Source organism: Pipistrellus kuhlii, unplaced genomic scaffold (genome assembly GCF_014108245.1).
Source record: "Pipistrellus kuhlii isolate mPipKuh1 unplaced genomic scaffold, mPipKuh1.p scaffold_m20_p_2, whole genome shotgun sequence".
In the NCBI taxonomy this organism is placed as follows: domain Eukaryota; kingdom Metazoa; phylum Chordata; class Mammalia; order Chiroptera; family Vespertilionidae; genus Pipistrellus; species Pipistrellus kuhlii.
In genome coordinates this window covers 104,582,085-104,589,062 of record NW_023425515.1, presented here as the reverse complement: position 1 = coordinate 104,589,062, position 6,978 = coordinate 104,582,085, and the positions used below count along the sequence as shown (strand labels likewise).

Below are 6,978 nucleotides of genomic sequence, written 5' to 3'. Positions count from 1 at the left end.
ACAATACAGATTTATTTTAAATAAATACATGCAATCAGCATGACTTACCACTGTTGACAGTGACCTAAACAACCTGATTGAGACAGCAGTTCTCAAGATTTCCTGGCAAATTACACTGTTGAGTTATTCTTTTCGACAATTTATTCTTTGGAAAGAAGTTTATATTTGCAGCCCATACTTAAAGAGTGGAGATTTATGCTCTCCTTCTTTAAGAGTGGAGTATTTTCATAAATAATTTGGAGTTTTAGTATAAGGAAAATTTTTCTCTACTCCTTTATTTATTTACTTATTTATTTAACAATTTATGTCTGTATAGACTCGAGTATTATTTAATACTTTGGATTATATTTTAATAATATTTTATTTTGCACTCTGTTTATTCGTTTATTCTAGCTTTGACCATTTGGAGCTCCTTATGTTGGTTCCTGTGTCTCTTTGACACAGACTATCCAATAATGTAGGATTTGGGGGAGAAACGTGAAGAACTCAGTTACTTTCTGACGTGCTCCTGACTCATCCTGTTTGTTTCACACCTGGTCCTAGAATCAGCCATTTCTCCAAAGAGCCATTATTCTTTTTATTGGACAATGGTATTAAAAAACAAGATCTTGGCACTTAGTTGTGCTACTTGCTAGTGGAATATAATGAATTTTGGGCCCTTACATATGACAGATTAAATAAATACATCTGTACAGATTAATCATGTACATACACATATCCACAAATATATGTGATCCTTGGAAAACAGGGATTGCATTTTACAGGTCCACTTGTAGGATAATTTTTTTCTAAAAAATGTATTTTTTCTTACTTATGATTTCCTTTACTATGGCCAACTTTATTATAAGAAAACAGTAGATAATATATATAACATGCAAAATATGTGTTAATTATGTATGTTATCGATAAGGTTTTCAGTTAACAGTAAGCTATTAAGTTTTTAGGGAGTCAAAAGTTATATGCAGATTTTTTTTTCTTTTTTACAGAAGGTAAGATTTATTGGTGAGTATAAGGTGAGTGTAATGGTGAAGGACCCACCATTTGCCCAGGGAACCATAATTAGGGATGTATTTGATCTCACAGATATCTGGGATGAGCCACTTTTCAGCCACTGTGTCTTCAAACTCATCCACATTAAACTTAGTAAAGCCCCACTTCTTGGAGTTGCAGACCTTCTATTGGCCAGGGAACTTGAATTTAGCTCTCTGTAGGGCCTTAGTCACATGCTCCTTGTTCTGCAGCTTGGTGTGAATGGACATGATGACTTGGCCAATGTGGACCTGGTCACTGTGCCCTGGGGCCTTGAGAGGCACCTGACATACCAATGTTGAGCCTGCCAGCACCAGCACAGTACAACATCTTGCTGCTGTGGCTGATGTGGAAGGGTGTAGCCTTACTCAGATGTGAAAGCTATCTTTTCCACAGCTTTTCACCATGTAGTTAGCAAAAATATGGGCAGTTTCAGTGCTTTGGAGGAGAGCTGCTCATATTCATCTGACATCATGTGGCCACAAAGTGGAAACTCATCCACTTCTGCCTTCTTTTGCTCCTGGTCAAAGATGAGGATCTTAGTATCAGGGACACTTCGGCAGAAGGGAGACTTTAGGTATGGCTGTTCTTACAACACCAGGATCTTCAATGGCATGCAGAAGGGAAAGCTATATACAGATTTTTAACTGGAGGACTGGTACCCCTAACTTCTGTGTTGTTCAAGAGTCAACTGTATTTATATATGCTAGCACCTGTACTGTATCTCCTTAGCTAAACATGTTTTCATACTGTTGCCTCCAACTCTAATTTACTACCACACAGTCCAGTCTGACCTTCTGTCTTTATCCATAAACTCCCAGTCCAAGAGTGCAAAACCTGTCTTTTAACACCTGATATTCATTTGATTAATTGTCTAATTCTGGTATACACATATAGCAGTGTCAGGATTGTTAACACATACCCAGAGGAAACAATTTTATTGACTGCAATACAGTATTTTGTGCAGTTCCTTTTGCCTTTACTCATAGGCTTCACTTATTTCCAAAGTTACTCAGTCCATAGCATTTCTCCCATCTCACTCAGTGAGAGTGTTTCACACATTTATAAATGCAGTTAGATTATTTTGTCACTGTCTTAATTCCTTCCTGGAAGCGAGTTTTGTTTTTTACTCTGTAGGCATTAAGCTTCTTTCTTTGTTATATAAGTTCTATGGTTTAAAAACATGTATAATGTCATGTATCCACCATTGTAGTATCATATTGAATAGTTCACAGCCCTAAAAAATGGTCTGTGCTTTATTTATTCAACCCTCAGTTACTCTCCTCAAACCCTTAGCATCCATTGATCTTTTCATTATCTCTATAGTCTTGTTGATATTATTGTTTTCAGAAGATCATATAGTTGGAATTCTACAGTGTGGGATATTTTCAGACTGGCTTCTTTTACTAATATGCATTTAATATTCACTTATATCTTCTTGTGGCTTAATAGCTCATTTCTTTTTATTGTTGAATAATATTCTATTGTATGGAATCACCACAAAAGTTATCTATTGAATGACATTATGGTTGTATTCATCTGTAGTGATTTTGAATAAAACTTCTACAAACATTTTAATGCAGATTTTTGTTTGACCATAAAATTTCAACTAAATTTGGTAATTTCTAGATGCACCATTGCTGGATTCTGTGGCTAACTCTGCTTAGCTTTGTTAGAAGTTGCCACTCTGTCTTGCAAAATGAATGTTCACACAAATCCTTTTTTGCATCTGTACGTTGAGAGGTTTCATAACAATGTTCACCATGTTAGTGATTAAATTTTCAATGGCATCATTTGTGCTGATTGTTGTAACCAATGTAAAATAATGTATTGTACTTTTCAGTTACAGTTACATTCAATTATTTAGAAAACTCTTCTTTATATACCTTTTCCTAATTTATATAATATCTTAACATTCTGTTCTTATTTTATTAAAGACATTTCTTCTTCCTCCTTTATATTGAAGGTACTAAATTGCTAAATAACTTTTCAAAGTTGTCTATTTGATATGATACGTCATTTTCAGATGTCTGATCTTCATTTGAGTCTTCAAGATGATAATTTTCTATTTTTTTCTTGTGAATGAAAGAGATTTGTGTTGCTAATTTGTGCTGCTAAGAATGCTTTAATTATTCTTAGCCTCACTCTCTAGATCTTCAGCTGGATAACAAGGATATATATATATATCCTTGTCTAGACCAAATTCTAATGTTAGGCCTATAATTTTTAACCTTGCATTAGTTGGGATTAAAGGATCTCCCTGAAGTCCTCTACTGGTTCTGTCACATCTTGTGCAATAAATTTTCCAAAATCTAAAGTTCTCAATACAGATTACAACCAGGCTTCTTTGCTTTGTCTCCACTTCTCCATACTATGTTTTGCATGTTGAAATTATAACTCTCCAAAATCAGAATCTTATCACAACTCTAACCCAATTGTTTTCCTGGATTGTGTCCTCTGAATACAGAAATAGTTTAGCATGGGGAGCAGCAAAGGTGGGATCATGAGGGTTAGTTTTCTATAAGGAGAACAAGAAAAATATTGACACCAATATTCACTCATAAAGAAGCAACTAACTATTGTTTGTATAAAAGCTATGATTTCTGAACTGGAAGGAAGAAAAGAATTACAAGACTCATCAACTGTATGCTCAGGGGATATATCTTATATCCTATACTTCGTTTAATATGTAAAGTAAGATTTTGTTTTTTCTTATTTATCCTCAAGTATTTTCATGGGATTTGGGAAAGACTACTTCCAAGCTTCTGCTCAGATGACATTTGAAAGTACATGTCCATAAAATTATTTTTTGTCTTTCTTTTATTTCTAAAAAAATTACAATATCCAAATTAGAAAAGAAATTTTAACAACATTCTCTAAATATTTACCTGTATTAATGTTATAAAATATACATTTTTAAATATGTTAAAAAGTTTCCTCTTAAATATGTGTTTGCCTAAATATTTTTTACAGCATCTAAAAGAGTATATTTTGATATTACTATTGGAAATACATGTGTTTATAATTTCTTTCCTTCCAGTTTGCTTTCCTGTCACTCTGGAGAGACCAGTTTCATTTTCAAACTAGAAGAAGCATGTAGTAATGAGAAAGTATCCTATGTAATAAAAAAAATAATATGCAAATTGACCGTCACTCCAGCACAAGATGGCCACCCCCATGTGGACACAAGATGGCTGGCAGGAAAGGGCAGTTGGGAGGGACCAGGCCTAAAAGGGAGGGCAGTTGGGAGTGACCAGGCCTGCAGGGGAGGGAAGTAATGGGTGACCACGCTGATGGAGGAGGGCAGTTGGGGGCAATTGGGCCAGCAGGGGAGGGAAGTTGGGGGCAACCAGACTGACAAGGGAGGGCAGTTGGGGGCAACCAGGCCTGCAGGGGAGGACAATTACGGGCAACTAGGCTGGCAGGGGAGGACGGACAGTTAGGGGTGAGCAGGCCAGCAGGGGAGCAGTTAGGTGTCTATCAGGCTGGCAGGGGAGTGGTACTAGGATGATCAGGCTGGCAGGCAGAAGCAATTAGGGACAATCAGGAAGGCAGGAAGGCGAGCAGTTGGGAGCCAGTAGTCCTGGATTGTAAGGGGCATGTCTGGAGGTATCAGGCCTAAACAGGCAATAGGACATCCCTTGAGGGGTCCCAGATTGGAGAGGGTGCAGGCTGGCCTCAGGACGTGCGCCAACACACACACACACACACACACACACACACACACACACACACACTGTGTATGAATTTCATACACCAGGCCTCTAGTAAATGTATAAGAACTAAGATGCAGAAAGGATTCAAAACTAAGTAGAAAGTAGGAAGTATTTGTGTGTCAGTGATCAGCATGAACAGCAGTGAGATTTCTAGGCAGGCAAGATTGAAGTTTAAGGAAAAGTAACTGACTCACAATGAGTTAGGAATTGAAAATAATTAGTTGGTGATTAATAACAAAGGGACACAGTCATCCCATTGGTGAAAGGTGAATCTGCTGTAAGGCAGGGTTTTCTCCAGCCAGAGCTCTCCTGAGTACTTGCTTCTATAAGTATGTGGGAGGGCAGGAACCTTACCCAAATACAGGCCAAATACTACAGCAGGTCAAGAAAGAAGAAGCAAGGTAACCATGGCCATATGACTTTATTTCAATTCAGATATTTTCTGTGTGACTAAATGTGTTTACATCAGACCCCATGATAGCACAGGAAGAAATATAAATAGTAAACCCAGAACCCACCTTGAAAAAAAATACATTTAAAGAACTATCCACAATACACAAGGAAAATGACATTCATGTAAGCAGAGGTAGAACGCAGAGAAAAAGGCATTGGATTCTCTTGAAGCATTCAGAAAAATTTCCACAGATAAAGTGGCATTTGAATGATGCCTTAAAGGTCTTTTTTTGGGTGTGTAGAAAAGTGGGTTGTTGGCAAAAAGCATTTCAGATGGCTAAATGATGGCCCTATGCAAGGGTTCAGTGTAGTCAAAGTTGGTAAAAGAGAGGTGGTTAAAAGCCAGACCCTGCAGTTGGGAGACACCTCAGAAAGGAGGCAGGAAAGGGAGTGAGCATCAGATCCTACATAGGAGTTTAGATTTATTTTTAAAGTAGACTATTGTGAGTTTTCTGATAGTAGTAACACAATCTGATTCATTCAGGGAAAAACAACTATGAAAACAACAAAAAAATAGTATTTCTTGATATAGTTGCACATCGTTCAAATAAGAATAGTTTTTGGCCTGCCATTGAGGTTCAGTGGTTGAGAAATGACCCATGAACCAGGAGGTAGAGGTTTGATTCCCTGTCAAGGCACATGCTAGGGTTGTGGGCTAGATCCCCAATGAGGGTTGGGGATGAGGGGGTAGGGGAAGGGAAAAAGAGAGATACCAATCAATGATCCTCTCTCATCATTTATGTTTCTATCTCTCTCCTTCTTCCTTCCTCTTTGAAATCAATAAAAAATATAAATTAAAAAAACACACACACACACAAAAAAAACGAAAAACAGTCTTTGTGGAGTTCTAGTTCTGGATGGTGCCACAGGAAGATCCTACACACTCACTCAACACTCAGGTCCTCCCAGGATACACTTGGCCCACAAGTACAGGAACATTTGTGTTGAAAAAAAGAAAAAAAAGAAAAGAAACTCAAGATGGCGAGTGACAACTACATGTTAGACAAACAAGAAGGAAACCACATCAAAGCTAGTAGAAAAGACTGGGCACAATCTTCCCATAAATACTACCCTTGGTGTAGTGCCCCCAAATTGAGAAGGAACTCAAAACCTGACAGGACCCTCAGGAGCAGAGGGTTGGAACCCCGCATCAGGCGTCCTAATTTGAAAAACACACTAGAGAGAAGGGCCCTGAGAGGCCTCTCCTGATCTGAGAAGTTGCCTTTAAAGTGCCTGCAGCTCAGACTCACCCGGCCCAGGATGACCTCAGAGGCAGCCATAGGACCAGATTTAAAGCGAAGGAGGCTCACCTGCTTTTTATGAAGGCAAAGGCCTCCTGGGTGGGCACCTAGTTTAGCACCCGCATCTGGGAGCCTGCTGGAACCACTCTAGAGATGGAGGCTTATGGGCACCTTCTCTGCTGCTCCTCTTGCCACACTCAGGAGCACTGGAATCTCTGGAAGAGAGCTTTGCACAAGCTGGTGCCCTGGTCTTTGCAGTTGCACTTGGAGCCAATGGGAAGGAAGGCTCTTGATCCAGCTCCTGGCTCTCGAGATTATGGAAGCTTGAGTTCCTGGTCCCAGAAAGGAGCCCTTACTCATCTGGCACCCTAATTTTTGCAGCTGCTGCCAGAGACACTACATGGCCTGGCTCGGCAAAGCCGGTGGGGCTTGTGCTCAAGGGTTTCAGTACTGTAACTAATGGAGAGAGTTATTAAAGGGCTGCTACCCCCGGGGCACAACCAGAGGCAACAGACCCAAGAGCCTTTTAATTAATCACC

The 6,978-nt window shown here is 39.0% G+C and overlaps 1 pseudogene; it reads right to left on the bottom strand.

Annotated features, from left to right (window-relative positions):
• Positions 1-980: 980 nt before the first annotated feature.
• LOC118723020 lies at positions 981-6,478 on the bottom strand (annotated as a pseudogene).
• Positions 6,479-6,978: the final 500 nt, after the last annotated feature.